General features: G+C 40.2%; 1 long non-coding RNA gene across 6 annotated transcripts in view; it reads right to left on the bottom strand.

The window, feature by feature from the left end:
- Positions 1-20,445, bottom strand: part of LOC113436178 (uncharacterized) — a 301,149-nt gene extending 280,704 nt beyond the window's left edge. For 3 of the 6 annotated variants that reach the window (XR_015742949.1, XR_015742944.1, XR_015742946.1), the window contains exon 1: positions 19,765-20,432. This is a non-coding gene — a long non-coding RNA (uncharacterized LOC113436178). Of the gene's footprint in view, positions 1-19,764 lie in introns of all 6 variants that reach the window. The other 3 variants (XR_015742945.1, XR_015742948.1, XR_015742947.1) reach the window with 3 other exon arrangements.
- Between the last annotated feature and the right edge of the window lie 6,560 nt (positions 20,446-27,005).

Here is a 27,005-nt window from a genome sequence, read left to right as displayed (position 1 = left end):
GTGGTTTGCTGGTCACATGACTGGGTAGGCATGGCTTGCTGGTCATGTGACTGGGTGGGCGTGGCCAGGTGACTGGCAAACCAAATACAAGTGGTCCTCACTTAATGACCGGTTGTTTAGCAAGTGTTCTAATTTATGACTGGCCTCTCCAGAGCTACTTGACCAGTTTTTGGAGTTTTGACAGCTTTAGATCAGGGGTCTAAATCCCAACCCTGCCTGTGTGTGTGTGAGTGAGGGAGAGAGAGAGGTTGGATCAGATCTCTCTCTCTCTCTCTCTCTCTCTCTCTCTCTCTCTCTCCCACCAACGCCAGAAAGCCACATTCAAAATTCATATTAGTGGTCTCCGGGATTTAAAATTATGAGTTTGGTGGTCCCTGAGGTCCAAAAGTTTGGCGACCCCTGATCCAAAGGGATGAGCCTGAGAGAGGGAAAGAGAGAGAGAAAAGAGAGGAAGAAAATAAAGAGAAAAGGGAAAGAAAAAAAAGGGATAAAGAAAGGGGGGGGGATGGAAGGAAGGGGCAGAAAGAAAAAGAAATAAAGAAAAAGAAATAAAGAAATAAAGAGGGAGGGAGGGAGGGAGGGAGGGAGGGAGGAGAAAGACGAGATATCTATTCTAGTCCAATCACCTGCTCCAGCAGGGTTAGAAGAAGTGTGTGCGTTGTGTGTGTTCTCCTTGTAATTTACCAGTACATTTTGGTTTTGCCTTCTTCAGAATTGGCACGGTAATACATTGGGGAAAAGTAATTTTTAGGGTGGAGATCTGGTCCAATGGATCCTGTTTAAAGCCTCAACAAAATGTGAGAGCTTCCTGATAGTCTTGACCATGTTTTGTCCACAAAAGCTTTAATTGAAGCCAAAGAGGTTTCAATGTGCTGGCAAAGATGTTTCAATGTGGAAAAGGGCCTCAGTCTAAACTAGGCCTCATTCAATCTGATGCATCAGGTCTCTCTCTTTCTCTCTCTCTCTCTCCCTCCCTCCCTCCCTCTCAGACTGGCATTGCTATACTTTCCCGATGTGCCTGCGGGGCCGGAGGGAGGGAGGGAGGGAGGGAGGGAGGGAGAGAGAGAGAGAGAGAGAGAGAGAGAGAGAGAGAGAGAGAGGCAGGCAGGCAGGCAAACAGACAGACCTTTTGGATGGATGGATGGACGGACGGATGGACAGGCAGAATGCGACAGCAGCGGCACTTTGGGAAAGCAGCGGCAGCGGCTTTTCCCAACATGCTGCCACATTCAAGGCACCAGTTCTGGAGCATTACTACAGTAAATGAGTGAACCTGCAGGGCCGGCAGGTTTGAACACCCCCCTGCCGCCTCTTAGCATCCTCAAAGGGGTAAGCAGAGGGGGGCATTCGAGGCACTGGTCCTGCAGGTTCACCCATTGACTGTAGCGCCACTCTGGAGCCGGTGCCTCCAATGCGGAAGCGGTGGCACGTTATGTGCCTCTGTGGCAGCATTCAATGCACCGTCCCCCTGTCACCTCTTCGCGCCCCTCTGCCGGCCCCCTTGGAGACACTAAGAGGTAGCAGGGGACGGTGCATTGAACGCTGCCACAGAGTCACATAACGTGCCACCGCTTCCGCATTGGAGGCGCCGGCTCTGGAGGTGCTACAGTCAATGACTGCAGGGCCGACGCCTCAAACGCCCCCTTGCCTCTTAGCGCCCCTGCTAGCCCCCTTGCCTCTTAGCACCCCCTAAGGCATCCACCCCGCCAGGGGGCGGTACCGCCCATTTTGGGAACCACTGCTCTAAAGTCAGGTTTCAGACTGAATACAGTCTGATATGGCATTGATTGTGCATGTGAATGAACTTTGGTAGGCCCGGGACAGATTGGTATATTTATCCAAGTCCTACATTCATCTACATACATTTGATATCATCAAATTTGGTACCCTTCTGGATGGCTGAGAGGACTGGGAGTGAAAACCTGGTACATTTTCCTCCTTCTTCCAATGTCAGATGTTTTAGTTGGCGTTCATAGAAGAGCAAAGTTGTTTTACTTAGGTCTTGACTCTCTCACCACTCCTATTTAACATCTACATGAAATCATTAGGCAACACCATCAGCCAACATGGGGTCAAGCATGATAAATATGTTGATGATACTCAGTTCTACATCTCAATTGACCATCCCAAACTGTCCAACTGATGCTGTGTAGGTGCTTGGAGCAGTGGTGGGATTCAAATTGTTTTACCATTGGGTTCTGTGGGCGTGGCTTGGTGGGTGCACTTTGCATGCGCACACACCTAGAGGGTTTCCTACTGACCTTCTCCGGCAATCCTGCACTCTCCCTGTGTGTTAAACAGCTGACGTGCAGCAATCCACTGGGCTGCGTGAAGCAGCTGAGCTTCAAAACCAAGAAATAAAGGTCAGTATACAGCCAAGGCAGGCGGGCCCCGCAGCTGATCATCCGAGCAAACCAGTTTACTCACAAATGATCCTCCGAGATACCCGTTTGACTGACCCGGGCTGAACCAGTAGAATATCACCCCTGGCTTGGAGACAGTATGAGTCTGGATGAGCTTCAGTTCAAACTTCACAAGATTGAATAATTATGGAGTTAGAGCAGATTAGGGGTCTGCCATCTTCAGTGCTGCCTAATGTTATGGTCACACAGCCAGAATTAGCATACAAACTAGTGTTTCTTTGGGACCAAGAGCTCCTGCTTGAAGGGTATATACCAGCTGTGACTAGGAGAACTTTCACACAAATACATCTTGTTTGCACTCTTTCCGAGATCGAGATGCATTGCTCATGGTCACTTATGCCTTGGTCACATCCTAATTTCGCTACATCCTCTCCTCATTTAGCAACCACATTCTTTCTGTTTCAATTACTTCGTCACTATGTGAAATGGTCCCTAAGTAAATAAAGATCATTGGTTTCTACCCTCTAATTCGGATAAACTTCTCTTGCTCAGTGTCCTGTATCTGACTATTTTTTTCCTTTTCTTTGCCCTCTTGAAGGCTGAGAGATTGCTTAACATGCTATTACTTCCTGAGTTACTTTTCTCTACACTTCAGTAACTGTGAGAGGGATCTTGGAGTCTTAGTGGACAACCAGCTAAATATGAGCAAGCAGTGTGCAGCAGCAGCCAAAAAAGCTAATGCAGTCCTAAGTTGTATTAACAGAGGGATAAATCAAGAACAAGGGAAGTACTAATACCACTCTATAAAGCCTTAGTAAGACCACACCTAGAGTACTGCATCCAGTTTTGGTCACCACATTATAAAAAAGATGTTGAGACTCTAGAAATAGTACACAGAAGAATAGTACAGGATGATTAGGGGACTGGAGGCTAAAACATACAACGAACGATTGCAGGAACTGGCCTTGACTGGTCTAGTAAAGAGAAGGACCAGGGGAGACATGATAGCGGTCTTCCAATATTTGAGGGGCTGCCACACAGAGAAAGGGGTCAAGCTATTTTCTAAAGCACCAGTAGGCCAGACAAGGAATAATGGATGGAAACTGAACAAGGAGAGATTTAACCTGGAAACAAGGATAAACTTTCTGACAGTGAGAACAATCAACCAATGAAACAGCTTGCCCTCGGAAGTTGTGGGAGCGCCATCAGTTGAGACTTTCAAGAAGAGATTGGACTGCCATTTGTCAGAAATGGTGTAGGGTCTCCCGCTTGGGCAGAGGGTTGGACTAGATGACCTACAAGGTCCTTTCCGACTCTGATTATCTGTATCTGTATCAGTGCTTCCCTAAAAGTGCTAACCACAAGTTAACAAGCTTAGCTCTGTGATTTTAATTATTTGATTAGAACCCTCCAACTGGCTGCACTACTGCCTAAAACTAACCAGGGCTTAATCAGTTTTATACTGAAGACTTGTTAGATGCTGGAAATCTGGTCATAAATCAATACATTAGTTGGGAAATGAACTTTTTATTCCACTTAATACTGTTGTATTTGTGAGTGTTTGTTAACTGCTCTAGTCTGTATACATGGACTGCAATACACTCTGTATGGGGCTGCCTGGAAGAACTGTAGCTGGTCCAGAATGTAGTGCCATAGATAGAAGTGAATCAGTGGTGGGATTCAAATATTTTTGCCACCGGTTCGGTGGGCATGGCTTGGTGGGCATACTTGGCGTGCACACACACACACACCAAATGTACACTCTGCGCAGGCACAGAAGCATTTGCACAGGTGCAGAGGCGTTCTAACTCACCTCCTACAAGTCTGCACGATCCCGGTCGCTTCAGCAGCTGCCGCGTGTCATTATTCTGTGCCGCACAAAGCAGCTGCGGTTCAAATTCCGTGGATAAAGGTGAGTATGGGAGCCCGGGCGGGCGGGCCCAACAGCAGAGCGGCGGAGAGAACTCCCAAGTGGGCTTCCAACTGCAATTCAGTTTGTTGCTGTTCATACCTTAAAGCCCTTTACTACTTGCAGTTAGGTTGTTTGCAGGATCACCTATCCCCAACCCAACAGAGCTGGCAGAGTGGACATATTCCGAGTTCCCTCAGTGAAACAGTGTCCCCTGGTGGGATCTCAGTAGAGTGCCTTCTCCATCATGGAACCTGCCCTTTTCAAATTTCAAAATCCAGATGATCCTGATTTTTGATGGTCTTCAGAAAAACAATGGAAATAGGGTTTTCTGACTAGGTGCTGGCATGATACGATTAACTGATGGATACCAGCTTTACTGGGGCCTCAACATCATTTTAATCATATTGTACTCTATTTTTTAAAATTCTTTTTCACTGTCTGCAGATGCTTCGGTAGAACCCTTGTTTTTTCATAAACTCAGAATTTTCTATCTTGAGTACTTTCTAGACTAAATTAGGGGAAAGGAAATCTATCAAATTTTATTGTGTTCAGTTCTCATTTTCTTATTCCCTCCCCCTCCCCCCCAAAAGTTTATTCAGTTTAAATTGTTAAGCATGTATACTTATTTTTATTTAGTTTTACTCATTTATTTCTTTAGGTGCCCAACTCAGTAAGTGACTCTGGGCAGTGTACATCTTAACATGTAAAAACAAATTTAAAATAATTTTAAAAATACAATATATATGGCTGGTAAGTAGAACTATTATCATGGATGTTAATACTGCCAAGTATAAACAGGAACCTTAACACACTTGAGTGCCAGGCCTGAGCACACAATCAAGTCTCCATGACTTACTAAAGGCCAACAAGGTCAGGGTCATTGTGATCTCTGAGGGGAGAATGTTCCAGGACAGGGCAGCAGAGAAGGCACATTACCTGGTTCCCTCCAGGCAACTTTCTTTGGCTGATGGGACAGTAACATGCCCAACCTGCCAAACTAAATTAGACAGGTAGAAACGACTGGGTGAAGATGGTTTCTTAGGTAACCTATCCCCAAGGCATGAAGTGCTTTAAAGATGATAAACAACACCTTAAATTGCACCTGGAAGCACACTGGCAGCCAATGCAGCTCAGGTAACCGTGGTATTACATGTGTTAAATATCTGATATCCTTTATTGCAGTTGTATTCTGTACCAGATGAAGCTTCTGAATGCTCTTCAAGTGCAGCCTCATTTAGAATGTGTTGCAGTAATCCAGAGAAGCTTACAAGGGTATGCATGACTATGAACAAAGCCCCTTGATGCAGAACAGGCACAACTGGTTCACAATTCTTCTGGCCACAGCACCACCTACTCTTCTAGGAAACAGGAGTCAAAGAGAACTTCCAGAATGTGCACCAGGCCCTTCTGGGCAGTGTCAACCCACTCAGACTAGTCATAGAAAACCCTTGCTACTGGAAGGCCCAAATACTCAAAGCCATTCAGTCTTGCTTGGGTTTAGTTGAAGCCCATTTTTCTCCATTAAAACACAGCCTCCAGTCATCGGGACAGGACACCCACAGCATCATTCAGCAGACAGAAGTGGGGATATAAAGCTGAATATCAACAGCACATAGATAATAACCCAAACTGTTGAACCACCTCAAGTAGATGTTAAATAGCAAGGGAGACAAAACTGAATCCCAGACTATCCCACGAAGTAGGCGCCATGGGTTGGATCTCTCTTTTCTGTTCTTACTATAGATATTTGAAATAAATTAATCAATCAATTAATATATTTACACAGATTACCAAAATGCAATCAGCACAGATCAGAAAACAGAAGTGTTTATATGGGCATACAGAGGTTTGATCATAACTATCCATCGAGTTTCATACTGTACCAGATGAAGCTTCTGTGGTCATTAAGAACATGCCTTTTTAGAGCACACTACATTAACTGAACTGCATGTGACAAGGCATGTAACAAGGAGCTCCTAATAGTGAACAGGCACAAATAGTTTAAGCTATGTGAAGGCTCTCTGAGCTATAGGTGGCCCATGCTTTTTAAACAAGAAGCCATAAAGGAGAGGGCTCCAAATTGTGTTCTGGTATGTTTGGCGCAGCCCTAACCCATCTAGAAAAGAAGGAAACTCTCTGTAATCCCATAGTTCACAGTCACTCGGTCCTACAAGAATTGAGTCCAAACCAATGTTCCTCATCCAAACTCCACCTTGTCCAGATACAGGGGCAGAACCTCAATGGCATTTTCATGTAAAATTGGATGAAGTTTTCTCACAGATCAAAGAAGAGCAGGACAGATGTACTCCTTCCATCTCAGTCCCACAACAGTTCACCATCAAGAGCAACCAATGTCATCCTCACAGTATGACTAGGGCTGAAATATGATTGATAAGGATCAACATAAACCACTTCATCCAAGATCCTTTGGAAATGTAGCTTGACCACCTTTTCAACATTTTTTCCAAGAAAAGAAGGTTGTAGACAACTGAGTAATTATTAAGCACTGTTAGTCCCATCAATTGCTTGAGAAAGAGGAGAATCACTTTCTTAAGTGAGAAATTCACTACTGCTTGGACCCAGCCATGCTACCTTCCTGACAAATCAAGATAGATAATCTAAAATAAGGTGGGCTCACTCAGCTCCAAGTACCTTGCCTAATTCCTTGGGGCCAACAGGATAAAGTTCTTCCCAGATACATCAGATCTTGCCTAGCCAACTCCGCAGAATCTATATAACCAAAATCCAACTCTGATTGCACCCCACTGATTTTATTTGAATTATGTTATTTAAAAAAAAACCCTCAAAGGAGTTTTGCAGGTGATCTTCCCAGCAAGAACCAAGTCATCTTAAAAAGGATCATTGGATAGCAATCAATGAATGCAGTAAGAGCAGAAGCTCTTGCTGCTCTTATTGTCCTGATAAAGTCTCTGACAAAGATTCCCATGTATGGTCATATTTGTTCTTTTTTCTTCAGCATTGCTCTAAACTTTCTTCTGCTTCATCTCCCAGAGTCTCTGTGTAGACTGAGGAGCTATAGGAGAGAGAGAGTTTACACAGTCACAATCTGGTTTAAGGTTGTCACCAGTTTTTTTTCCAAATTGTGACTAAGGCCTTGGCCAAACTGTACACTAGATTCTCAGGAATTCCACCAAGTGCACTCTGAAACCTAACCGTAGAGGACAGAAAAGTTTTACCTTGACACATATAAGCCAATATATTTTACCAATGAAGCAAGGGAAAAACATGGCTTAGACAAAAGCAGCTCATTAATTCACATGAATGGGGAGAGGTGTAGTAAAGGACAATCAGAATTTCAAGATTCTGTTACTATAGTTAATAAAAGTAGTGTTAGCTTCCTGTGGAGTCGATTTCTTGGTTTGGTCTACACAGTAGGGCTGAAATCAATCTTGGAAGTTATTGGCCCCCTCCAGTCACTATGGCAACAAATCAGGCTTCTCTCTGTCAATCAAGGTCATTTTCCTTACTCTACACCTCGGGTGTCCAACTTGATCATGTCACGTGACATATTGTGACATGTTTTGCTTTTGCGGAGCCAGGGTGGGCATGGCCTGAGCATGACGCATCCAGCCCGTAGGCCACCAATTTGACAGGTCTGCTGTACACCAACTGGATCTATTAGGTCATTAGCCCCCACTGAAATGGAAAATGGAAATGTAAAACTCCAAAGTAATCAAAAAGTGCCCTGCCCACAACAAGGATAGAAACATTTCCCAGCTTCAGATCACATTTCCAATTCCCTCAATCATGACTTGGGCCAGGTCTATAATGGCCATAAACTCCTGAGCCACTCTAGACATGGTGCCCAAGGATGAAAGATTGAAATCTTCCAAGACTATAAGCCTGGGAAATCCCATCACCAATTTGTAGCCAAGCTGAATAGCTCGGGCAGTGATACTGCTTTGAAGTAAGAAAAGCAGTACAGAAGCAGCAATCCTATATAATCCCTTGAACCATGATGGGGAACCTCTGCCATGAGCCATCTCTCTGGCCATGCCAGCTGTCGCCTGTTGCTCTTCTGGGTCCCGGTGTGCCGGCCAGCTGGTCTATGCGCACTCGGGAGCACTTGAAATCGAAAAAGCAGCTCCATGGCGCACACGTGCATGCTGGCCAGTTGGTCTCTGCATGCACATGCGTGTTAGAAACCAGAAGACTGGGGGGAAGCTAAGCTTCCAGTTTCCAGTGCTCCTGCACGTGTGTGTCAGGGAGCTGTTGTTCTGGTTTCCGGGGCTCACACTCCCATTTCAGCACTCAGTGCCGAAAAGGTTAGCCACCACTTCCCTAGAATCTAGCCCCATAAATAAGAGCTCCCATTGGATTATCTTCAGGGCAGTGCCTCTGAAAGAAATAACAATCTCACAAATAATAATAGCTACTCCTAATAAAGGAGAATATTTGCAGCTCAGGGTTGACATGGGGGGGTGTCCTTAGTGCTCTCTGAGCTTTCTTGCAGTCATTTCATTAACCAAACAAAATAGTATCATCAGTGCTAGTAAGGAGTGCAGTCTGCTGTTTAGCCAGTCCCCGTTCTTTCCCAGGATATGGCAGTTGGTGATACACTAAAAATCTAGAATGGCTTTCCAAAATGAGAAGCTCCATTCCCTACCTGCCTTCTATCAAAGATTTTGGAAATTTAATTTTTGAAAGTAGTTTTCCACTAGTTAGTATAGCTTCATGCAAACATTTTCCTAAAAATAAATGTGCGATTTTTTTTTTATAATAAGACAATTTTACATGCATTTTGGAGCTGTGAGTATTCATTAAAACTTTGGGAAAGGTGTAAATATCAGTGCAAAATTACGTTTAATTTATATATAGATTTGAGCAGTGTAAATCAGATAATTTCACATTAAAATGCAAACTGAATTTCTCCTCTATCTCTATTCCTAATTGCATATAAAAACAAAAATAAAAAAGAGTGGCTGACACTCTAGGTATTCTGCTCACATACTTTTATCAAATCTCAAACATGTAAGAAATACACAGTGCTTGCCTATTCATTTGTTAAAGAAAAATATTTTTTACAGAAAGAAAACCACAAAAGATACAAATAAGAACATGTTACATTCTATATTCAGTACAGAAGCAATATTTTATGGATGACAACTTAAGGTAGCAGGCAAACAAAGAGACATGCTACACGCTGACTTTCAATTTTGCATAAGGCATAAAAAAACTCTATAGTACACCAACGTATCATGATTCTTCTCTGACTAAATGTACTAAGCTATTTTTAATGTAAACTTTTAATAGGTCAAGAATACCATAGAGCTATGTGCAGAACTCAAGTCCCCTTCTGTGGTTCCAGACAAAATCTGATTACAGTGGTTAAAATCCATATCCCAGATACTTGACATTTTGAGGAAGGAAAAAACTGTAGTGTAATCCATAATATAGCAACATTTTTAAAAGATATCACCCACTCCCTCAGAAGACTATAGGAATTCAGATTACTGTGTACAACTAGAGATTGTAGAAAGAAATCTGTATTAGACTATGGTGGTAAAAAAACAGGAGTCTTGTAACTTTTTTTCAACAAATTTTATTAAAAGGCACAAACTGCATCTCACTTCATCAGATGCATATGGTGCCTAGACTAATGTAGGGTTTAAAAAAGAGTGAGGACAAAGGAAAAGAGATATGGATTATACAAGTATTAGGTTACATGTGAAACAATTTACAAGTACTTTATCAAAACAACTGTAGCCATCTTTAGCATGATTAACAAATGTCAAATATGATGTGCATGTATAACCAGGTACTCAATGTAAAACTCTCCTGTGACAACAACTTCAGAGAAAGACTGAAATGATGGATGTGTTGAATTTTCATGAAACTCATTCACTATAACTGTCATTCTACTTGAGATGATCTTGGTAAGCTTCCAATGAACAAGTTTCTCCCTTTGGGTTAGAAGTTTATTAAGAAATTCTTAGAAATATGCATTTCTAAGATGACAAACCACAAGCTATTGTATATACATACCTATACTTTTATGGTATTCAGCTTTGTTCGGGTATTTTCCCATGTCATTATAGTTGTGCTTTTAAAGTTGTAGCAACGTTTTGGCAGAATCTCATCTGCCATCATCAGGCTTCATGAAATTCTGCCAAAACGTTGCTACAACTTTAAAAGCACAACTATAATGACGTCGGAAAATACCTGAACAAAGCTGAATACCATACATGTAAGTACCCGCGAAAACTTAAGAAAACATACATATACTTTCACACACATATATGTAATCAACACCACACTGTGCGTGTGCGTGTGCGTACGTATTTAAATATTTATGAGTGTGGTGCTGATTACTGCTGAGAGGCAACCGGACTTCATTTTTCTTTGAAGATATTTCGCTTCTCATCCAAGAAGCTTCTTCAGCTCTGATTGGATGGTGGGGAATGGAAGGATTTGTAGTCCTTGCTGGTCATTCGCAATTTTTTAGTCACTGATGCCACTTGCTGTCAAATTAGTAACATAGTTATTAAGTGAATCCGGCTTCCCCATTCACTTTGCTTGCTAAAAGGTCACCAAAGATAATTGTGTGATCCTTGGACATCATAAATGTAAGTCAGTTGCTAAGAGTCTGTGTTTGGTCACGTGATCATAGGGATGGTTATAAGTGTAAAAAAAATATAAAAAATTATCATGTCACTTTTTTTCAGTGATGTAACTTTGAGCGGTCACTAATTGAACTATTGTAAGTTGAGGACTACCTCAATTACCTGTGGTTTGTAAAGACAATAGAAGTATTACAATCTGGGCATGATTAAACAACAATTTCAGCAATGTGCAAAATGTTTGTTAAATGATTACCATAAAGCATATGACAAGACTGACATCATAATAAAGTATGTAACCTCATTCAATTTTGAAGTGGTTGCCATGTATTACAAACTATTTAAGAATATCATCATGTGAACCTTATAGATGTATGTGACCTCTAGAAGGTATCTATACTTTAGTATTCAACACAGAAAATGATTGTACGTTTCTGTTGAAGGGTGCCATACCTTTAGGTTTGTCTGCTTGGTCATAAACCCTCTTTAGTTAATAGTCAAAGAATTGAGCATTCTTGTAATATACTGACTCCTTTCATCATAATGCCTATTGTTTCTCTAATCCATTTAGAATAAGCACTAAATGAAGCAGAGTTTGAGATAAACCAACAATACTCACAGAATATGATCCTAGTGAATTCTGATGGAAATAAACCTGATTCATGCCACTCAATAAAACGTGCAGCTGGAAACTCAAATTATCTACCAGCCTGCACATTTTCAGTTTCCCAATTCAAATCTTGCTAAATATAGATATTAAGACACATATAGGAAAAACCTATTTTCATGAAAATGCTGTTTCTTTCGTTTAGAAGATTATTTCAGTGGGATGTGGATTTTAAAAAAGTCACCAATCTGTAGGCACATGATGAAATGGAATAATGTGAAACTGATATAAGAAAGAACAATATACTTATACGTAAATGGCACTCAAATGGGCTCCATCTGATAGAATGATTTTTTCCCACCTACTATCCCCACCCCCATACATTAGGGCAATTCTAACAAAACTCATAAAAACAAAATATTCCTAATTATTTCAGCTCTAGCTAGCAAGTATGCAAGACAAAGGCGATATTGATGTAGTGTACCTCACAATGGCCCTACTGATTTCTCCACTAACCCTTCCTCTGCACATGGTCAATTAGCATTGAAAATCCTGTGCTGATTTCATTCGCTGGAATTTTTAAGCAGGTCAGAAGAAAGATGTTATTGAAAGGAAAACTCTCATCTAAATAAGAAAAGAGCACGTGGCCATCTGCTTCAGCTCTACCATATAGAAATGTCACTGAACTCAGACACAGTCCTCTTCGCCCTTCTTTTGAAATAGCTAACAAAGAACCAGAGAGAAATATGTATACATTCAGGTTCTCCTCACCGTTTTTTTAACCTTACCAAATGCATTGTCCGGATCACTTTCTTTTTACAGAAATGTAAGTTTCTATAGCTGCTTAAAACAAGTTCACTTCTTCATACTTGCTGAGCTAGAATTGCATTTTGCATATAAAGATGGTGGCAGTCTGGACAGACTTTTGAACCTCCTGAAATTGCAGAGGTATTTCTACCCATAGCTGTAAGGACAACTTCTTGGCCCAAACACTTTGAACTAATAAATCTTCCTCATTGAAAACATGAAAACTGATTTGGATAAATCATTGTACAACAGATCTCAAGGCATTCTGAGAAGCAATAGTCCACACAATACTAGAGTTTCATTTCTCTCTAGCATCTAAATTCATGAACATATTTTCAATATATTCCCAGCAGATGTGTGAATCAGTTTGCCTTCCTACTGAATCACTACACTTCCTTTCCAAAGCAAGTTTGCACTTGTATCCCTACAGATCAGTGCTTAATTTACTTTCAGGAAAAGATAAATGCAATTGTTTCTTTTATCCCAGGACCCAGCAATTTACAAGTCTCTATAATCCTCCCTTGTCCATTTTTTTAACCACTGTATAAACACACGAATTACTGAAGAACAATAATCCTAGAAGAAGAAATTATAAATATATAATTTAATGATAGACAGAGCTCATATGTGACAAGACTGTTGTTGAATTCTTCCAAAAAAGGGGAGTGCAATGTATGTTCATATCTGTCAATGTTGCACAACCTTTTCCTCTTAGTTATTGCTGTTTCAGTTATGCAAAATAGAGCAAAGTAGATTACATCTAAAGAGGCAAACTCCTGGATGAAGGGCACTGATTTTCAATTAAAAATAGGACTGCTTTTTTTTAAACATGATATGAGCAAATGGGAAAGAAAAGATATATCATAAGATAAAAAGGTAAAGATGCCCAAATCAATCCTGCTCCTGCTAAGTGCAACCATGTCATTTCCTTGAAAGTGTTACATATTTTAACCCAGAATCGTCCCAGAAGATTCACTAACCTCTTCACTCACCAAATCTGCTGCTCTTTCACTCCAGCTGTAACATCCATGCAGGCCAATCTGCTCTATGAGTCCATCTTTATAGTTTTCATTGTTAGCTGCCTCCAATGTGATATGTTTGCAATAATTTCAGTTGTATTTTTTTGTTTTATTTTTAACCTCTGTTAACTGCTCAGTTGCATGATGGAGAAGGGAGGCATACAGATTGAAATACATAAAATAAGCATTTAAAAGTTTGGATTTTTTTCATTAGATGACTTTTCTTGAAGAGCTCAAAACAGCACACAACCCTGTGAAGTATGTTGAGCTGAGGGGAAATGATGGCTTCAAAGTCACCCAGAGAGATTCCATAGCTGATATTTGAATCTAACCCTCCATGGTCTTAGCCTAACATCTTTTAAAAAGACAAATAATATGTAGCTGAACATTTCATGTAGTTTACTCATTATGGTTAGAAATCACAATATGGCAGGATTTTTTTCCCCCATAGGACAGTTGAGTAAAGCTACCAAACCCATATTCCAAAGACTTTTTTCACACCAGTTTGCCAAATCAAAGTACTTAGTTTTGCAGACTATTAATTCTTAACCTAGTATGTGGAGGAGGGTCAAGAAATCAATCAGCATTCTAATCACAAGGACAAGTTCACAGCTCCTCTCAAACAACAACTGAGACCCTAAATCTTGCTGAAATTACCTGTCCAATTATGTGCTTTGTGTTTGCTTGCTAACATACCACAGAAGAGATCTTTACAATTTATTTATTTCCTGAGAACCAGTTTGGTGTAGTGAAGGCATAAGGCTAGAAACTGGGAAAACATGAGTTCTAGTTCCCACCCCCAACCCAGGCACAAAGGCAGCTAATCACTTTCACTCTAGGAAGAAGGCAACAGCCAACCACTTCTGAAAAACCATGCCTAGAAAACTGCAGCAACTTGTCCAGGCAGTCTCCAGGAATCGGGCACAATTGAACGAAAGGAAAAGTATTTCTTGCATCTGTGATTTTTATTCCAGGTAATTAATGAAAGCTAGCCAAGGTCCAGTTTCTGGATTTATTTAATGATGGTAGCTACCTAATATAAGAGAGAAAAGCAGATTTCTAATCTCCATTCGTAAATGGCGATGGTAGCATTAGAGGAGATGGCCTCGCTAGCATGTATAATTGACTACTGTCACCATTCAAAACTTCTAGCAAAGTCTAACTTGGACTTTTTTTCCGGTCATCTTTTCATGATGAACAGATGAAAGTTTACACTATTATAACCAGGGTAGAATTCTGATGGCTATAATGTAATAGACTTAACCAGAAATCTTACAGATTGGAAAAGGAAATTGAGAAAGAAGATCTACCTTTGTAATGGTTACAAATTTACACCATTATGAAATTTGAGAGTTGATTCAGATTATGCAGTTAGAAAGTTAGCTTAATTGTCCATGCTTTTAATGTCAGTAGCAGAAATATTTATCTAGACAGATACCATATAAGAAGGCTACATGCATCTTCAATTTCTAGTGTATGGTTATTGCAGCTTTTGTCAACCTGATAATCTCCAGGTATGTTGGAATTACAATTCACAGAATTGCAAGGCAACATTGAAATTGCAATCTCAATTCTTTTAAAGAATCCCCACATTACTGGTGGGCACCAAAAATTATAACTGTTTACAAATGTTTAACACTTGATGACGCTACTGCTAAAAATACCAATGTCTGTCCATACAGGAAGCAAGCTTGCTGATTTGATTCTAACAAAGAAAAACAGAAGTTGATACATTAGGAAGATATGGCACCATGTGCAGACATACGATACAGTATATCCTATTAGTACAATGTCATTTTGCAGATGACAGAAATATATTTTCAAACTAAGAAGTAGAAAATTGCCCAATTAATTGCCTTGGTATTCTACATTCCCAGATTTTATACCAGAAACAAAAAAGTTTTTCTGAGTGTTAATATGTCTTAGAAATGTGTGGGTTTTTTTAAATAAAAGCTTAGATTAAATGAATGTTTAAAGGTGTACTCAAATCTATTGATTGAATGATGATTTCTTTAAAAAGACAGAAAATGAATGAAAGCAACATACATTTAAACTGAATAGAAGTATTTGATAACTGTATTAGGTACCCAACATTAATACATATATTACAGCAATACAACAATATTATGAAAAAGGTTTTTAATGTTGATTTGCTCAAGTACATTTGTTATTTATTTTCAGAATAATCTCAGTAAAATCTTTTTCAAATCATAACTGCAAATATAGAAATAGTATACTTCATTCCTATGCAAATCTACAAGGAATAGCTCTGAGGAGGACAGCATAGTGGGACTAGGTAAAAATGTATACACCTGTACCAATGATGCTTTTTTCAAATGGCCACTGGACATTGTTTTTCCTTGAAGACATTTCACTTCTCATCCAAGAAGTTTCTTCAGTTCTGACTGAATGGTCAAAGATGGAAGGATTTCAATTCCTTGCAGTCTTCAAAGAAAAAACAATGTCCCGTTGCCTTTTGAAAAAGCACCTTTGGGACAACCATAACCTGGATGACTGAGAATTTCATATACATCTATACTATGCATGTCAAAATCTGCTTGTAGATAATGTATCAGAATTGGTGGCTCTCAAGTCCAACATCAACTGCTATGTGAAACAGATATCACTGTTTTTCCAAGGTGCATAAGGATTCATATGGTGCTATCCATCCCTATTAGCATTTGCAGGTGTTTACTCCTATTAAGACTTATTGGCTGACATATGTTCTATTTGTGACCCAATTACAGAGGCTAGTTGTACTTTGTACTTTGTTTCCTATCCTAGGATTATTATCTAAAAACTAGTTACAGAAGTTTTAGGAGCATTTTCTTTTTACTTTTTCAGATCAGCATTTTGCTTAAAATACTTCAATTATATTTTCACCCATAGAAATCTGGTAGTAAAAGTCTCACTAAAGGTAGATTTTTAAGTCAGTTTCTAATGAATATGAATTGTATTTACTTGTTATGGAATATGTATCTATGTATTTTATTGAAAGAAAGGATGTTCATCTTACCTTCTTATAGGTTTTTGAACAAAAAAGCAATTGAAGTGTATTAAGTAGCAATTAACCTAAATCAATAATAATGAAAACAAAAGTAGAAGTTACTATTTTCTTTGAAATCAATAATGGCAGAGTGATTAAAGTCCCATGAATAGCCTTAAGATTCTTATACAGTGAGCAATTGCACTGAAATAATTCCCTATCTGCTTTAATGCCTTTCATTTAGTAAAGAGGTTCTAAACTTTTTCTTTTAAAAATAAATTTCAGACATGGGCAAAACTGGACTTCACAAAATCTTACATCCTAAAAAAAGTCTGACAGACTTGAAGGCACCACAAGACTTGTTTTTCAGCAAAAGACTAACAAGGCTACCATGCATATAGATTACAATATAGAGCAACAACATTAATCCTCTACTTTGGGGAGACATATACAGGAAATGTTTGTTGCACCCTAGCATTTTGTATATTAGTAAATGTACGTTTGCTGGAATATTATTTAGAGAATGACATTATGTCACAATGCTACAAATTAATTACATTTAATTTAATTGGGCTGTATCGAGAACAAATCCCACAAAAAGATAATGAATAAATCAGAATACATAGCATAATAATCAAATCTATAACTCTTTAAAAACTGTTTTGATTGCAGAAGGCATTTTCTTTTGTCATACACATTTCTCATTCTATAGCAAAGTTTTGCTATAAATGCACCATAAGGCATAGATATATCTACTGATCTATTTTATACTACAATATATATTTAATGATTATGCTTTTTTGCATATTGTAAAGTGGCTTTCAATGTTACTCTCTTTGTTCCAACACATTTCTCCAACAAATACCACTATATGTTTAAATATGTTTCAATATTTTAATATCTCTTGAAATTTTGCTACTTAGAGGAATGTAAAATTTCCTGAAATATTTTTGAGTCTTAGCAAACACTGTTAACTTCCTGAAACATTGTCACAGGTATTTATTTTGTTTGTACAGGACCCTGTAAATTCTTCTTTGAATCAGTCAAAATTAAATAACAATTTTAGCCAAAATAAACTGTTGTTCATAGTTTTTGCCTTTTAATATTCTGAACTCTTACCAGAGAGAAGCCCTGTTACCCTGCAGGAGTTACTTTCAAGAATGCCTGAGTAGGGTTACAGAGTTAAATCCATCTGCATCAAATTATTAAATATAATTTCCTTCTAAGAAGAAAGAAGCCTCAGCATTTTGTCCCAAATTTCATGAAATTGTTGGCACGTAGCCAAGAAGTATCTTTTTCAGACACTACCCCGTATCTACCAATGAAAATATCAGCTGACTTCAAACTTCTTGCAACTGTGTTGAAAAATATGTTCCTAAATTCTCTGGACATTTTGTCTAAAATATTCTAGTATTATAATAAGAATATAACATTTGAAAAACACATATGCGCATTTTTTCAATATGGTGCACATATTTTCTGTAAACACCTCTCACAAAAATATAATGGTATGTGTACTGTAAGGCACACCAAAACTAAAGCAGACTGTAAGCATTCAAAGATGGAATGGGATAAGAGTACTAGTCACAGACCATATGTGGGTGTGTGCAGGGGAGCTACTTTCAAATATATGTGGGAGGAAAAAATATACATGTGCTCAAACTGATCCCTGACCAGTAGAGAAAGGGGATATTGTTTGGTTTGGTCTTGCCACAGTATGGGCAAGACTCCTACCCTTCTTCTGCAGGCAGTTGAAGAATAAGCTTGGCGTGCATTGCGTGCAGGCTCCTCGACTGGAGAATTGCAGGGGGGAGGGCAACCTGGCTGGAATCCAGACAGGCTGGAGTAAAGCGCTCTGTTGATCATTATGTCTGGCCTTCAGGTGTCTTAGCTCACAGTGGGCGGTGGTTGGGGGAGGTGTAGATAACAGTACGGCAGACAAAGAAGGGGGGGAAGTGTGGCTTTAAAAAAACCTATGATGAACCTTTCTTTTTTATGTATTTCTTGGGTTCAGTGTTCTGAAATCCGTAGCAAGCAAAAGCTCTTCCCACAAAGGCTTTATTTCAAGCTGTAATTAGGAACGTCTGGAGTCTGCCTCTCACATACAAACCCCGATTTGTTGTTATTCATATTTTAAGGGGAGTGGTTGGATTTTGTTTAAGGAAAACCAAATAGCAGTTCTGCATTTGTTCTTGCTGTTTTTCCCTTAACTTGCACATTCATGGAGATGCTGCTTGCTTGGACTGAATATGAATCCAATTTCTATTGTCCTTGCCCTCCCGCCTCTCCCCCCATCCCAAACCACTCCCCTGTGAAGCTAGTTTCAGAATGCAACTTTCCCATAATAGATTGCTTTTTTTAAAAAAAAATACTTTTTACTGCTTGATGTGAATTACTTTTAAAATATGAAAACATAATCAAAGTGCATTCATCTACTCCAAGATTCTGGAATTTCATTTCATTTCTAGAGAAGAAGAGAAGGAGCAGGAAGAGGAAAACACCCTGTGCTTTGTCTGTTGCTTCTGCTTGAGAACTCATAAATCTCCTGTTCATGTATGTGAAAGCATCAGGACTGATCCATATGAATGTCTTATTCTCCTCCCTCCATACTTCGAATCTTTTACAAGGAAGAGTTTTACACCTCCTTCCTTGAAAACAATTAGGAATTTAACCAAATTCTAAATTAAAGTCAGCATTCCAACATTAAAAAAAGATACAAGTCAGTCTCTACTCAGCTTGAATTTATCCATACTCAAAAACATTATTTATTCAGTCAAGTTGGGGGAGGGGATTTAAGAAAGGAATTTTTATACATCACATTCTGTTTTATGCAAGGGCACTCAAGAGAAAAAAAGAAGAGGAACTTTTTGGTGAATGTTTTCTAGGATCTATGAGCAATTTGTCCAAAAGTGTGTATGTTAGCTATCACCCCACCACCACCACCACCACATGCCTCACAGCTAATTAGAATAACTGTCAAATGTCCGTTAAGTGTGGCACGCCTTTGCCAGCTGACTTGGCAAACTTTCCCTTTATTCTTCGCACTCCTCCTTATAGCTATGCATTTACCATTATTGGGGCAATAAATAAATATATTTTTTTCGCATTCTTCCGAGGCAAGGAGGGAACAGCCCCTCCCGTTTTCTTTCCTCCACTTCTCCCCTCTCCTTCTTTTTAATCAAACAAAGCGGAAACCTGTCTTAGGAAAGAAACAGCTTTCGCTCTGTCGCACCCGTCCAGAGAAGAAAACTCTCCACACTTTTTTTTTTAAAAGAAAAAAAGTGGGCATGTAAATGAAACCGCCGGGGAAAATACTCGGGCAAGACCCGGGTGATAATAAGCTTCCTTTGAAAGAATGTCCACAACCTGCCCGACTTCGGGAGGGGAGGGGAGGGGAAGGACCTGCCAACGGGAGAGAAAGGCTGGCTTTTGACACATGCTCGAGACCCCAAAACGGGAAAAGAAAAACTAAAAGTCCGGGGGACTCACCGTTCCCCAACTGCGGCGGAGCAAAGTCACCTCGGGCGTCGGGAATTGAAGGTGGCGGTGTGAGAAGAATACCAAAGATGCAGAATCCCACTTTGCTGATGAGGTCCCGGGAAGAAGGCCCGGCGGGGAGGCAGGAAGGCGGGCGGACGCGCGTCGCAAGGGAAGAAACGGAGAAAGGGGGGAGGTTGGGGGGAAAAAAAGTCTGGGTCAAGTCGGCGGGCACCTTCGCCTGTCCCACGGCCACGGCTCACTCCGGCTTGTCCGAATCGGGGAACTGAATATACTTGCCCGTGTGAAAAAGAAGACCGGGTGGTAGTGAAAAGGCGGGGGGAGGTTGCACGATCACGTGAGGCGCGTCGAGCCCCCCACTACCACCACCACCACCACCTCCTTCCCTCCCCTTCCACTGGCCAACTTGGGCTTCCTCGCGTTCTTCATCCGGAGAGGAGTTTAAACAAACAAACAAAAAAAAAAACCTGAGCCAGCGTTGGAAGAGCCGAGGCCCGCCGTCTTCCCCTCGCGTGGAGAGACGGACGGTTAAGCTCCTGCCGTGTATTAGCGGAGCGAGAGGCAGCGAGCGTGAAGTCATTCCCGGACGGAGAGAAGTGGGTGGGGATTGAAAGCCGAGCCGCCGCCCTCCGACTCTGCCTCCCCCCCGCACACACACACATACAGACATATACACTCCCCGCCCGCCCGGCCGCTCCGGGCGCTCCCGCCCCAATAATATAGGCGCGCTCTTGCGCGCGCACCCACATTATTGTGTGGGAATGGCAAGACACAATCTGTCTGAAGACGCCAACGTCCCTGTCACGTGCCCGCCAGCCCCCTCCCCCCACGCCCTGCTTCGCGTTCTGTAGGAATGTTTCCAATCTTTGCTAAAAGAGAAGCGGGTCGGCTTCTGTTCAGGGTTCAATGGAGGGGAGTGTCTGCCTGTGGGTGTCTGTGGGTGTGTTTGTCTTTCTCTCGGCGGCGTGCCTCGAGAAGCGCCCTATACTGTCGAAGGGAGATCTGGGCGTTTCGTGTAGGAATTCTCAAGGAAAATCTGATCTCCGTTGCGTCGTCTGTGAAACAAAAGGAATTTTTCAGCCTCGTTCCCTTCTGCCTTTTTCTCCGTAGTTCTTAAGCGCGTTGAGTACGTACCCGGAGGTCAACGCGAGATTGATCTACCTCAGTTATTTTTCCGAATAAATGGCAAGCGCGTTTACCTTTTGGAGTCTTTCACGAACATTAATAAAAGCGTCCCGTTTCTTCACAGAGGTCTCTTTTCCCCTTATTCATATATAATTACCTTCAAGATTAACGCCATATCTGATAACCCAGGGCCAAATAAATGAATGAATAAACAAAGAAAAGCCCTTAATGGTTTTAATTGTACTATGTTCCTTCATCAACACAGTTTGCTTATAAAAGTCTGGCCACCACTAGCAAATCTACCTGATCCCGAATGTAACACTCCATTGGTTAGCAACAAATATGAATAGTCCTAGCTAGTACATAGTAATATTTTTATTTTTAAAAATATTTATGCAAACATACACGGATACCGTTTTACTGACATTTCAAATTTCTATTTATTATATAATGGTTCTGTAATAATTCTGTACTGTACACATAAGTTTCTTTCACGTTGATACAGGATGCTCTATTGTTCTATTTCAAAGTTCCAATTTTTAACAAGTTCATAAAATATAAGAGAAAATACATTAATGTGTCATCCAAGTCATATGAGACAAATGAGCTAAACTGCCACCATGTGTAAAATGGTACCCAGTTCAAAACTGCTATTACTGTATATATCATAAAAGTCTGTGGTAGAACAATCTCGAACCACAAGGAATTCTTTTGTCAATATTGTTATTCCTGGAAAACAAACTTTTTGCAAACATAATGGCAGTAATGAAGCATGTTTAAGATGCTTCTAAATGAAGGCAAGAAGTAATACCAGTTCTAGTTCAAAAGGTTCCTGCCTCCCATTCTTTGTGTTATTAATGTCCTATGTAGGGCTGAGGGTGACCATAAACAGTGAACTGTAGCTATGAAGACCAATGAGACATTTGACCTGTGTAATTCTTGGCAATAAAGAGAAATTGAAGAAGAACAAATATAGCACAGATGCCATCTTATTAAGTTTGCAGAGAAACATTATATAATTAAAATTATTGTAGAAAAACAGAAAGATAAATGTTCAGAATTTAAAGCAGACTAGGAAGGAGATCTATTGAGTGAAAGCCAAGAATAGGAAAGTTCTTGATCCAGTGGTGTGTTTCAAAACTATCTACTACCGGTTCGGTGGGCGTGGATTGGTGGGCGTGCTTTGCATACATACACACACTTTGCATGTGCGCGCACGCCAAATACGCACAGGCGCAAACTCTTCCAACTCACCTGCAAGACTGCACTCCCCTGGTCGCTTCGGCAGCTGCCATGCAGCACTCTGCTGTGCCACACAAATCAGCTGCGCTTCAAAAGCAGAGGATAAAAGTGAGTATGGGAGCCCAGGCAGGCGGGTGAGCCCAACAGCAAAGCGGCGGAGAGAACCAGTTTGGTCTCCCCTGCTCATCGTCACTAGTGGCTCAGCAGAACCGGGCTGAACCGGTAGAATACCACCACTGCCTTGATCCAAATCCCATTCCACAACTTAATTCAATGGCCTCGAGATACCTACTTTTTTTTAGACTCAACTCATATACAGTATCTGCAACATAATTCTGACCTACTTCAAAAGGGGACTAGATATCCTGTCATAATTAAGTATTAAAGCAATTAAAACATCCTAAAATACCTTTGCACTTTTATTTAAAAATAACATCACAATAGAATTATTTTGTAAGCCTCCTCTTGAATTCACTGTACTGTGCATTTATCCATGAGATGAGTGGCAGAAACTGTTGGCAGTGTAGGTTGTGAGCCACCCAGAATTATTGACTGTGATGAGCGGCCATAGAAATGTAATTAATAAATAAACAAACAAACAAACAAACAAACAAATAAATATTAATAGAGATTATTTGGCTCTGCATCTAGGGACCACATAATTATGACAAGAGTAGATTAAGCAAATCCATTTTTACTGACAGAGCAGTATTGATGTAGTGTAGAAATCAAAACAACATTAACTATCCAGCTTCCTTTGTAGACTAGTTATGTTGATTTGATATTATATAGAAGCTTCAAATTACATGAATGATCACAACTGTTCCTCACTTTTTATCTCCAGTGGCTCAAGCAGTGACATGAAACAAAAATGATAGAGGGAAATGTTGTGTGGTGCTGTACGGATGGAATGGAAACAAGCTTTTTTCTTTTAAAAAATGTTTTTGCTTACTATTTACTATTCCTTTTCTCTGTGTAGCGTTGCCTTACAGATGTAAAGGATTGCTATACAAAGTACATATGCTTGTAAACAATGAGCCAATAGGATACAGTTCTTTACCACATTTTCAGTGCTTCATAAACATGTGAAGTAGGCTTTTGATTTGCATTGGTATTCTTTTAAATATATCTTTTTATTTCTTACTTCGAACTGCTGTCTAAGACTGGTTGTACTGGTTTGTGCAATCTCTTTCACTCCTTGATGTTTACCTCTTGAACTATTTGTAGACTTTATCATCTATGTTCATATCATTGCTTTAGCTGAACGTAGTTTTCCAGGTACAATTGTGCAACAACCATACTGGTGGATTTTTATGCTCCTAGCCTGTGATCTGATGCGTATAGAGTTAATTGTTTAGTCCTCTTTTTTAAAAGAAAAGAAAAAAAGCTGTCTCCTGTTGCACTTGACATGCTTCTTCATGAGAACGCCATAAAGAAAATGTGTATATTTTATTTAAAGGTAGCAACCATCAGATTCAATCTGTTTCAAGCCCTTTTCCATGGACCACAATCATTCTTGAAGGGTTTGGAGCAATACAAAAGTTACATTAAGAAGTATTACAGTGTCTGTACAACCTTGTAACTGTTTACTTTCTTAGAAGAAATTGTACATATTGATTCATTTGTTAGATCTTAATCTTTCACACAGGAGCTGAAGGCAGTATGCTTAGTGCTCCTTTCTCCTATTTTTCTTACAGAAATAGCCCTATAAGGTAGGATGGGCTAAGAAAGCATTAGTAGAAAGCAAAGTTAGCCAGAAAGCTTCAATTTGCTAAGGGTGGATAAGAAGGTTGGCATGTCCAGTGCCAGCACCTAAACCATTATACCACATTGGATCCATCTATCTGTATGCCTTTGTTAAGTCAGGTTTTATAGTATACTCTGCTTTGGACTTAATAATACCAATATTGTTAGAATGTGTTTCACGTTAAAGTAAACATTTTAATCTATATACTACTAAAACACTCTTGTTTGTTGATTTGTAACCTCCAATTGAGTAAAATGGTGCATCATAGGACACAATGTTTGAATCCATGTACCTCAAATTGGCTAGCATAAAGAATATATCCAGAATCCAGGACCCAGGACTCCTATCGGATTGGAATTTGACAAAGTTGTGGCTACTTTAGTGTTGCTGCAACACCATGCTGCCATGGTTAGATGCACACAGTCCCATGATTGTAATTTCTGATGCTCCTGCCAACTTGCTATCAGAAAAGCCAATAGGCAAGCTAATAGGAAGTCAGATGTCACTACTGGTCCCACTGTCTTTTTGTCCACTTGTGTTTCAGTAGAGAAATACCACTAAAAGATGACTCAATGGGTCATGAGTGGTCTGGTTTTGAAAAAACTATACTGGAAAGGTAAAATAGAGATGGACACAGCTTAACAAAGAGACAGTTTAGGGATGAAATGACAGTTGTCTTTCAATACTTGAAGGGCTGTCACAGTGAACAGGGGGTCAATTTATTCCACATCACACCTGAAGGCAGGAAAAGAAGCAATAGATAGAAACTCATCAGAGGGAGGACTTTCCTGACAGAACAATTAATTAATGGAACAGCTTGCTTCCTGAAGTTGTGGGTGCTGGAAGTTTTCAAGAAAAGATTGAACAACCATTTGTCCACAATGGTATAGGACTCCTACCTTGGGCAGAGGAGTCCCCAACAGAGGTGGTATTCAGCAGGTTCTGACCAGTTCTGGAGAGCTGGTAGTGGAAATTTTGAGTAGTTTGGAGAACCGGCAGCAGAAATCTTGAGTAGTTTAGAGAACCTACAAATACCACCTCTGACCGGCCCCGGCCCCGTCTATTCTCTGCCTCCTATTGTTGCCTTGCACAGGAGAATGGAGCTGGAAAGCAGGTTAGTGGGATGGGGAGGGAATGGAGATTTTACAGTATCCTTCCCCTGCCACGCCCACAAAACCGGTATTAAAAACTTTTGAATTCCACCACTGGTCCCCAACCTTTCCAACTTTGCAGACCAGTGAAGGTGGTGGGGAAGGGAGAAGGGATAGAGCTTCATACTTGCACACACTCACCTGTTGCTCACACAAATGGAGTTGTGCATGTGTACACCTGACACTTGTGCAGCCCGGGGTTGGGGACTCCTGGATTAGAAGACCTCCAAGATCCCTTCCAGTTCTGTGAATCTATGATTCTACACTCACAGCATCATTACCAGTCTTAATTCCTTTGTTTCTTTAAAGATCCTCAGCTGTTAGTCTTTAATTACTAAATGAATTATTTTTAGAAACTATCAAATTAAAGGGATCCAGAAAGGGCTCTCAATTGCATAGCCTTTAAGTTGTCACAAACCACAGGGGAGGCATCAGATGATCACTAGCAGATCAACTGAGAACCGCAGTTTCTATTGCTTTCTTCTCCATTCCAACAGTTTCCATTAGTTATATACAGGACATCTATGAGAGGAAGGGGTGTTTAAAAAGGGAAAATTAAGATTACAGCATCGAGAACAAAATCAACCCTTTTGAGTGTCATTGACACTTGGACAAAATTGCAGGACTTGGATTGCGATGCTGTGACCACTATCTGGCTTGTTTTGAGTATCATTGTGGATGTCAATTATTTTTTATCAGGAGTTATTTTTAAATTTAAACATCTACAGTCTCAAGTTCTTCCCAGCCTATTAATAAAGACATTCATGAATTTTAATAAGTTCAACACTTATCCTATTATTATTATTTTTTTTTGGGGGGGGGGGGTTCAGCATGGAAATTTTGAAATTGCAGATATGTGGAAAAATTAGGTCTATGGTATAATTTTTAGAAAGCCCACTTCAAATCTTTCTCTTGACCTATGAAGGACCATTATCAAACATTTTGGGGGAAAATTGTTTGAGAACAGCTGGATGAGGTAAACATATTTTAGTTGGACTTTTGATCAGGATTTTGGACTGAGACTATTTTGGTCAATTTACAGGTTGAGTGGTGCCAGCAGCTGGAAAGCATGAATACAGTTTATCTTGGGGACATTCAGTACCATTAACCATATCATTCCTCTGGACATAGAATGGAATTAGATCTAGTGGACACTGGTTTTCAATGGCTCTCATCATTGTTATCCAGCAGTACTTAGGAACTGTTGCTAAGGATTAGTCAGCAATGGACCACCACAGAAATCAATTTTATTCTGTGTATTATTCAATGCAGTGGTCCCCAATCTTTCCGGCTCCACGGTCCAGCATCAGTGGCAGCAGCAATGGGAGAGGGAGGGCGTGGTTTTGCACATGCAACCTAATCCTGCACATGCGCAAATGAAGTTTCACACGCTTGCCCACTGCTTGCACAGCCTGATTCCCAACAGATCACAAACCTGTACCAGTCTGCAGCCTGAGGATTGGAGACCCCTGATTCAATATATGCATGAAAGTGCTAAGAGGACATACAAATATTTGGAATGAATCACCATCAATAACGAAACCCAGTTCTAATGTGCTCTACCATTTAACATTAAGGAACTCATTAGTGCCCCTTGAAGTTGATTGCATGAGCAAACATGCTGGAATTAAATGGAGACACTATTGAATAGCCAAAAAAAACAACAACACAGAAATGGAGTTTGGAATTCAGCCAATGCTGAATGGGTTTGCACTTTCCCAATAGTTTAGTTTACTTTACTTTACTTTACTTTATTGTCATTGCACCTCGTACAACGAAATCAAACACCATCTTCAGTGCACATCATGACCATGACCATGACCATGAAAATAAACACAAACACACTTCCTTCACCCTTCACACATTGAACCAGAAACCCCTGACACCTCACCAACACTGCACTATACAGCAGAATTCAAAAGAGCTACTGCCCTGGGATAGAAGCTGTTTTTCAGCCTATTTGTCCT

Source organism: Pseudonaja textilis, chromosome 3 (assembly GCF_049901715.1).
Source record: "Pseudonaja textilis isolate UNSWEBS1 chromosome 3, rPseTex1.2, whole genome shotgun sequence".
Taxonomy (NCBI): domain Eukaryota; kingdom Metazoa; phylum Chordata; class Lepidosauria; order Squamata; family Elapidae; genus Pseudonaja; species Pseudonaja textilis.
This window is presented reverse-complemented; position numbering and strand designations above follow the sequence as displayed.